The sequence below is a fragment of the Macadamia integrifolia genome, chromosome 5 (genome assembly GCF_013358625.1).
Source record: "Macadamia integrifolia cultivar HAES 741 chromosome 5, SCU_Mint_v3, whole genome shotgun sequence".
In the NCBI taxonomy this organism is placed as follows: Eukaryota; Viridiplantae; Streptophyta; class Magnoliopsida; order Proteales; family Proteaceae; genus Macadamia; species Macadamia integrifolia.
The window spans coordinates 24,502,027-24,511,676 of NC_056561.1; the positions used below are offsets into that span (position 1 = coordinate 24,502,027).

The 9,650-nt window shown below is 36.8% G+C and overlaps 1 long non-coding RNA gene across 1 annotated transcript; it reads right to left on the reverse strand.

Annotated features, from left to right (window-relative positions):
* Positions 1-941: 941 nt before the first annotated feature.
* Positions 942-8,025, reverse strand: LOC122080360. Its single transcript, XR_006140685.1, has 3 exons — positions 2,985-8,025; positions 2,753-2,900; positions 942-2,071 (listed from the first exon to the last, which is right to left on the reverse strand). It is a non-coding gene; the product is annotated as an uncharacterized LOC122080360 (long non-coding RNA).
* Positions 8,026-9,650: the final 1,625 nt, after the last annotated feature.

Sequence of the window (9,650 nt, forward strand, 5' to 3'; positions counted from 1 at the left end):
CACGTGGGTACTGTTCACATGAACAGTAAAAAAAAGTTAATTCTTAGCCCTCTTCTTCTCAAGCTTTGATTTGCGTCAACTCGCCTTGTCTTAAAAAAAAAAAAAAAAAAAAAAAACTCAACCTCGAGTTTTGTATAGTTTAAAAACAATCTTGGCATGATGCACATCCAGTTCTAGCCCAAAACATTACTCCGACAGCTCACGGGTGCTTGGAACAAAGTCTTGGAGTTGTGGTTCTCGCTCTTCGAAAAATTCAGGCAGCATAATGAACTCGACGTGAACAAATTTAATCGGATTTGTTATTGAACGTTGTATCCTCAAATATTTCATTCAACATGTTCTTGATCTCCTCATCAAACTCTAGTGCGACATCGATCTCGTCGTGTTCTTCTTGGTAGTCGTCTACAGTCAACTCGGTTGTCTCTGCTTTGAATCTCTCAACATTGAACTCTCTGAGAGGATTATTTATTTCTTTTTGTGCCTCCTTCAAAATTTTTTTTATCATGGTAGCATCCTTTGGAGGTGGACAGTAGAAGATTCCAAACTTGGCATCAAATTTTTTCTTAAGAGTAGTCATACGGACTGATAATTACATCACCTCCTTGTAGAGATCGTCTATGCTAACCATAGTAGACTCTGATACCAATTAATTTAGGAACTAGTTCTAGGTATGAACCAACTCTATGGGATCGATATTCCAGTAGCTGATCGAATCTCTAAAAATAATGCTGTCAAGAAATCTAAATTTAATGTCATTGTAAAAAACTAGAAACAGAAATTAAAGATGATGAAATAAAAGAAAAATAGAAAAGGGAAAGAAAAAGTTACATGGGGAAGGGGATAGGTTGGGTTGAGCCCCTCACTCTTCTTTAGTGCATCTCACCCAAGCTGTCTCTCACAATTTTTCAGCACAAAACTTTCTTCTTTTTCATTTAATCGTGGGTTGTCGATCAGCATTCTTCCTTTATTTATAAACTTCAAATTAATTACAAAATTGTGTCCTTCCTTGCATGGAAAGGAAAGGAATCCCCTTATAATTTAGATATTTTATCCTACTTGGAAACTAATTACAAGTCAAATCAAATCTCTCCCTTTTTACAAAGATGAAACCTAATAAATTAGAATTCCTACTTGTTAAAAATAAAAAACTAAAATTAGAAACTAGCTAGATAATATCTTTCTAGCTCTTACGAGGAAATATGAAAATGAAAACTACATCAATCAAAGATTTCCTAAAATCTTAGAGCTTAAACTCCTCCATGCGAGCTGGCCATGGGGCCCAAGAATCAAGAGGAAATCTTCTTCATGTCTTCTCCATATCATGAGCTGGTAGTGGGACCCATATTGGTTACTATTCACGTGGGTACTGTTCATATGAACAGTAAGTCGTGAATAGTAAAAAAAATCTTTTTCTCTAAAGTTGATTCTCAGCCCTCTTCTTCTCAGGCTTTGATCTGCATCAAAGATACATATTAGGATATACTTTGAAGAACCATCGTCGTGCAGCATATTAAAGTAATAGATCATGTCAAAGAAAAGAAAAAAACATAGCCAGAAATTATAAGTGCTAAGATATTTCACTTGAAGAGGAATTTTCGTGGCTCTTTCAACTACAAAAAGTATAACTTCGACACAATCTTGACAATTAGTGAAAATCAATGGTGCTTAACAAAAGTGGAGTTTGAAAGGATGATCATGCACAATGGTATATCCAGGAACTAACACTCCATTTGTTCCCACCTGGGTCACATTGTCAAATTGTATGGCTATACAAAAGTTTAACCAAACAAGACTTCGAAAAACCTTGTGTGGCATATTTTCAGAGCTGGTCACAATTTTCTTGTGATATCTAGAAGAATGTAAGATGCCACTACATTCATGCACTCAAGTTCAGGACTAAAAAGAGGCCTCAAAGATCTAATAAAGGAATGGCAAACCTGAAAATAGCCCTTTATCTCCAGCTCTATCATCTTCCCATGCTTCAGATTCTGCATATTGGAATCCTCAAGTCAGCAGTTTTCTTTATTATGCAAGGGTCAAGAACATCAATAAAATCCTCCTCTTCTTCTAGCTGCAGTAGTATCATCATAACAGTTACATAGGTCAGCACCAGTAAATGTTTCTAACGTGCATACACCATAGATATTAAAAATGAAAATACAAGAGCAAGGAGCAATAGGACACTTAAGTAAGAACATCAAATGAGCAATTTTTTTTCTTCTATTTATTTATTTATTTATTTATTTTTTTAAGGGGGGATGGGGTTGGGTGGGGGATGAAAGGCGAGAGAAATAATCAACAACCGCTAAAAGTAGTTGCAACAAGCATTTACCATCTTCTTGGTGATCAAATAGGCAAACTCAACCTAGATAGGTTAACAAGCTCATCCATTATAGGTAGCTGTGCAGGCTTCAAATTTATGGCCTTAACAGAGCCTTCAAGGTGCAAAACCGTGACCAGTTTAGTGACATTTCCATCTTGGCCTTAACTTTTCCATTTTGAGAAAAAACAAAGAAGCTTCCTCTTATTAAGAAAATGTGTATACCATAGCATCCTTAAGAATCCTATAATATTGTGCACTGCTATTATGGTGGTACTCAAAAAACCATAGAGAATGTGTCAACCCCTTCCAGGTAAGGCTGATGCACAACAATCACACAAATAGAAAAAGAATGCCTGAAATGATAAAAAAAATAAGGCCCAGACAGAAAATTCTAGTATGAGGCAGAAAAATTGTACAACAAAATTATACCTTCCTCGGAGAGAAGACCTTAACCAACTGCTCTTTTACACGTGTATTTCTCCTCCAACTGTCACTACAATTCCAACCACAATATCTACAGGTCCACTCTACAATATGTACAACTACAAAACATCACCGGCACAACAGTCTCCATCTTCTGCACCAAAACAGACCAACCAAAATCAATATCAATGCAAAAACATGTGAATAACTCAAAGCATATAGAAATTTAACTATATACCTCTCCTTGGGAAGACTGAAACGACGTCATAAATTGCATAACTTCAACTATTTGGGACTTCATCTCATTCATCTTTGCACCTTGTTGAGTAATCTTCTCATCCTGTTGAGAAATCTCCACTTTCAATTGGGAATTCTATTCTCTCAGACCTGCAATCTATTGTCCTTGCCTCTGGGTGCGCATTCCCTATATGCCAAACATCTCTTTCGTGGTTACTCCAACCCCATATGTACACCCACCATGACAATCCCATCCCGTTACTTTTTCTTCTTGGAATACTTCATTTGATTCTTTTTGTCACTTGTCACATGATGTCTAGGGGAATTGTTAGTGTTAACCATCAACTGGGCATGTAATTAGAATACACTTTTCTTAATTATATGCCGCATCAACTTAAGATTGGTTGCCCATGCACAATCCTTTGTGGATAACATATTTAATTTACATTACACTATAAGAACAAAGGTGATGCCTAGAATTGTTCAACAAAATCCTGAGTACAAAAACTATGACAGATGAGTGGAGGAGAAGCATTGTGGTTCTGATTTGTAAGAACAAAGGTGATGCCCAGAATTGCAATAACTACAGAGGCATAATACTTATGAGTCATACCATGAAACTTTGGAAAAAGATTATTGAGACTCACTTAAGAGAGGAAACTGAGGTATTGGAGAATCAATTTGGTTTTATGCCACGGAGATCCACAACAAAAGCTATTTACCTCCTATAGAGGCTTATGAAAGTATTTAGAGTCCACAAAAAGACCTCCATATGGTATTTATTGACCTAGAAAAAGCCTATGATAGAATACCAAGAGAACTAATCTAGCATCTCCTAGAGAGGAGAAGGGGTATGATTAATTATGTAGATATAATTAAGGACATGTACGAGGGAGTGGTGACAAGTGTCAAAATAACAGAGGGTCAAAGTAATGAATTCCCAATCACAGTTGGGCTACACCAAGGTTCTACTTTAAGTCCGTATTTGTTTGCACTCATTATGGATGATCTAACTAGGTACATCCAAGACTCGGTTCCGTGGTGTATGCTATTTATTGATGATATTGTTCTAATTGATGAAATTGTAGATGTGATTAATACTAAACTGAAGCTATGGAGATCTAGCTTCGAATCAAAAGGATTTAGGATAAGCAGGATGAAGACCGAATATATGATGTGCCCCTTCAGACAATCTAGAGTAGGGAAGGGAGTGGTGAAACTCAGGGAACAGAATCTACCCCAGAGTGATTGTTTTAAATACTTGGGCTCCATCATTGCCAAAGAGGAAGACATAAATGATGATGTTGCCCACAGGATTAAAGTTGGGTGATTAAGAGTGCCTATTAAACTCAAGTGAAAATTTTGCAAGATAGTTATTCGACCAACTATGATGTATGGAGCAGAGTGTTGGGTAGTCAAGAATAGTATTTTAAATAAACTGAGTGTAGCGGAGATGAGAATGTTGAGAGGGTTGTGCGGGAAGACCAAAAGAGATAGGATAAAGAATGATTGTATTAGGGACACCTTATGGGTTGCACCTATTCAGGATAAACTCTGTGAGAGCCGGTTGAGGTGGTATGGCCATGTTCAACGGAGACCTATGGATGCCCTAGTAAGGAAGACTAGCCAAATATATTTTGTGGGAGCCAGAAAAGATAGGGGTAGGCCTAAGGTGACTATTAACGAAGTGGTTCGAAAAGATATGCAAAGGATAGGGCTTGATCCTAGTATGACTTCGGATAGAGTTTTGTGGAGGACAAGGACCCGTGTTATTGACCCCTTATAGGGGATGTTTCCCATGATGCGTCTTTCTCTATTGCTTTGCTGTCTTCTCTTATCTCAATTTTTCCTCATTTTTTTAACCTCTTTTGGGCTTCTTTATTTTCTAATTTCAATATCGGATCCATGTAGCCGACCCCATTTAGTTGGGATAAGGTTTTGGTTGTTCTTGTTGTTGTTGTATCTTTCTCATTGATATATAAGCACTAAAATGTAAATTTGGATAAAAGCTGCATTACCTCATTGCATTAGAAAAATATAAATTATTAATTTAAAAATTCCATAAAATTGACTTAGGGGCGTACATTTCTAACACTACAATCTCTTCATTCCTACAACCAAGAGAAGACAAAAATAAATATGGAAAAAATAATTAAAAGTGAAGGTCTAATTGGAAGACATGCTTTATTAGCTTTCCAAGAAAATACAGAACTTTTGCATGCACTTAATTTTCCTTACCAAAATAAATAAAGAAAAGGTTTGAATGCAAATAATTGATGCATTATTCAAATAACTCAAGAATGGTCACATGTTAACAATAATTTTAGGTCAATGCTTTCAAGTTCAAAAACTAAAAACCAGGTTAGGGTTCACTTATATTGTCCCATCTCATAGTTACCTTTTATCTGTTGTGCGACAGATCAATTAGCACCTGAAATTTGTGGAATGTTGCAACAATCATTTTGTAGTAATTGATGAATTTCAGTTCGAGAGCATTATACCACATGACACAGTTCACAAGTCAATTTTAGATTTAATATTTGGATCGACAAGAAGAGATTCAACATAGATTTTGCCCATATGATTGAATTTAACTATGAGATTTTATAGATGGTCAGTCCAAATGGTCCCTCATCTATCGAACGATTAAATTGGTCAGATCAGACTCCCACAGTTTTAGTAGTTGAAAATACAAGCAAGAAAAATATCAATAAAGTGTTGGGTAATATTAGATAAGCTAGAAATGAAATTTGATGTTGGGAGTCCCAAGATCCATCCTTGGTATCTGATAGTGGGGATATTTTACTGTCCTCCGAATGGTAATAATTGCATTCCCACGTAGAGATTCCTCTCTAGTCCTCCAAATAGTAATAATCATATTCTCATGTAGAGATTCTTCTCTATAGAGGTAGTATTAAGAGCCTACTGCCCATTCTGAACATATTACCTACCATTTAAGGTGGGTTTTCCTCTTCCATGTTCTTCAAAGAGTTATTTGTTACATAACAATATAAAACATTATTTTAATGCATGACAATGATGTACTAGACTGAATATCAACTCATGAGTCATGACTAGATGATGATATAGACAACAAATTTATAGTTCATGCACCAATATGGCCATGTGATAGTACAGATGTGCTTGTATAGAGAAATCTTCAGCTAACCAAAAACATAGAAACTTCATAAACCAATAGGAATTGATACACATAGATATGATCTGACCACTAAATAGATTTACCTTAATTTGATGTTATCTCTATCAAACTATGATGGTCATGATTGAATGTCATTACTGCCCAAATGTGCCTTGCAAAGTTGCACATGCATGTTTCTCTTAGTCTGCGTTTGGTAGTCAATTCTGTTTTAGAAACAATGTTTCTTGTAAAACCAGAATTTTCCATTTTAGAACAAAACTCAAATGTTGGAACATGGTTATCATGTTCCAACATTTCTTGTTTCTAGGGTTTTTTTTACCCGGTTCGTTTCAGAAAACGGAAAAACAAACCAGAGACACCAAACGAAAGATTTAGTTTTCTTGTTCCCGTAAAACAAAAAAACGACAAAAACATTTTTTCGGATGACTACCAAATGCAGTCTTAGTTTCTAGTAGGGATCAAACAAACCAAGAGTGGTCATTGGTAGCTTCATAGTTGTCTTTCTATATAATGCCGGGATATTGTTGTCTGATATCAAATGTCAGATTAAACATTAAAAGAGTAGGCAGATTAAACTTCATAAGTGGGCCGTCTGGGGCTCATCCGATCAGTCCTTCAAGCTTCTTATATCTACTGGTTGGGTATATATGGTCTTCCCAAGATGATTGTTACAAAATTGGAGTGTTTATTTGCTACATTCCTTCGGAAAGGGTGTGAGGCCTCTTGTTTCCTTCGCCCCGTTAGCTGGGCCACTACATGTATTCCTAAAAATGAAGGGGGGCTTGGTTTGAGATGCATCAAGGATGTCAACATGGCATGCATGCTCAAGCTTGTATGGAAGACTTTCAATAAAAAGAAAAGCATTTGGGTGGATTGGGTATATTCCCATCTCCTCAGGCAATAAATTATTTGGTTAATCAGCACTCCCTCTGATGCTTCCTAGGTATGGCGCAAGCTACTGTTCTTGAGATCTGTCGCTTCTAGAGCTATCCTCACCCACATTGGAGATGGCACCTCCACCTTCTTATGGTGAGATCATTGGCATCCCAAAAGAATCCTGTCTCAAATTCTCAGTGCTAGAAATATATACAACTCGGGGCTCCTTAGGCAACCTTTGATTGCTGATATCATCTCTACTGGTTCTTGGAACCCCCTGGCCCTTCCACCTCTCAGTAGATGAAATCTGGTCCTCCCTACCTGCCACCCCTCTCCTAGGGTCATCAAGGCTTGATACTATTGTTTGGTCCCATGCTCGAATGACATTTTCAATGTTAAGTCCGCCTGGGACCTCATCAGAGCTCATGGACCTCCCACGCCCTGGCACAAGCTCATCTGGTTCAAGCACCACATCCCTCGTCAAAGCTTCACTGCATGGTTAGTCTTCATGAATTGTCTTCCTACGCAAGCCTTCCTTATCCAAGGAAGCATCCATGTCTCTCCTTTATGCCATCTCTGTGGATCTGACCCAGAAGACACAAACCATCTATTTTTTGCTTGCCCTATCTCCTCCTCCATCTGGAAGTTTGTTCTCTCCAAATGCTGGCCGATTAATAGAAGAGTTCTCCATTTCTAAAGGGAATGGGTTTGGATGGACATGACTTTCCAAGGGAAGACTAATTCTGATTATGTGGAGAAATTTGCTTTCTGTGTTACTCTAAATCAAATTTGGATGAAGAGAAATCAGAGGAAATGGACCTCCAACTCTAGGCCGTTAGAAAAGATTTGGAATTCCATATTCTTTGATGTCAAAGCAAAGATTTCTAAAGTTTCTTCCACTTATTTTCCCTCCCCCAGAAATTGTCACATTGTAGCTTCCTGAGAGCTTCCTAGCTCTACAATCAAGAACTATGTATCCCTCTAAGGATCTTTTTTCTTCTCTTTCCCCCTCTCCTCTTTGGGACTGTACATTTTTTTTCCTTTTCTCTCCTTGGTAATGAATTATTTATTCACCAAAAAAATTTTTTTTTTTTCAAGATATGATACATTTTATATTTATACAAAACAACATCCAAAACCTTAGCCCAATTTGATGGGGTTGGCTACAATTAGACATAAAAAAATTAATCCTCATAAATTAGATGAATTCTTCGTATAAAATTTATAATTTCTAAAAATGAAACACACTAGACACCCCATAGAAGGGAATATATATCTTGAGTAATGGACCAGAACTCTAAGACTGTATGGGCAACAAAATTGCATCTAACTGATTAGCTTTCATTGGTTTATCTTGAGTTGGGTAGAAAATTGTGAAGAATACAGAAAAAAAGCATCCAAACTATCAGCTATACAAACCTAGGACAAGAGAAAAGAGGAAAAGTTCTGCTAAGTGGCATTCATGTGACAAATCAGATGTGTTCTTCAGTGTCGTAGTATGGGGTAGAAGTACCGAATTAGATGGGTCTCAGTTATCAAATTGTGTTCTTTCTAGTCCTTTTGTAGCTACATTGTTCCCATCTCAGAATCAATTTGTCCAAACAAACCAAGAAAATATATTCTACTAGACCATTTAAAACTCTTACTATAGCACCCAAAAAAAAAAAAAAAAAAAAGACAAAATTTTCTTATTCTTACAAAAAGAGATCGAGCCATTAAAAGATACCAGTCAAACTCAACCAGACACCAGTTTTACAATAATAAAGATAATATTGAGAGCTATGAGGGGAAATCTCAAGTACTGGGTTGCATATATTAGCCCTATAAGCTGCCCCTTGAGTGACTTTGTCCTGACTCCTGAAACTTCTGAGAAGCCCCATCCTCTGGGAGCAAGAAACCGTTCCTCATTCAGTATTGCCAATGTATTTGCGTCCACAAGCCCATATCCTGCAGGACAGAAGTTTCACAAAAATCTAAGACAATGTCTGCAAAACCATATCCTTACAAGTCAATCTTTCACCAGCTAATCTTGAATAAATCTTTATTATCCACACGTAGCTGTTAGAAGCACAATATTTTTTTATGATAACGATCAAGGTTGGCTTAATCAAAAAACAACAGAATTCACTGTAGTTCCATTTCCATTAAGGATCTGCATCAAGTGAGTAATGTTAAAATATATGCTGTACTTAGAACTGCAAATGTCGCCACTCATGTTGTAGAAGAATGGGCTAGTCAGCCATCTAGGACAGATGAATGGGTTGAATCCCTGACCCAACTGGCTGGGACCTATTTTGATAGGAGAGAGTATGGTCTGTTTCCTAGCAATATTTGTTGTCAAGAGAACGTGAGGAAGGGAGAACGAAAATGTAGAAGAGTCTACAGAAGGGAGGGGAAGGGAATTGTAGTGGAAGAAAATGAAATACAATTTCCAATAGATGTCTGGTGGTACACTCTAGAGTTTTATCTAGGAGAATAACAAATAAATTGGATTTTCAGACAAAACTTTTCTGGGAACAGGAGAGGATGTTAGAAAGGTGCACATTTCAAGGTATAAAACTAAAAGCTCAGAAGAAAAAACAATTGAAATGTTTCTGTAGTAAGAAAAAATGTACTTTTACAAAAAAAAAA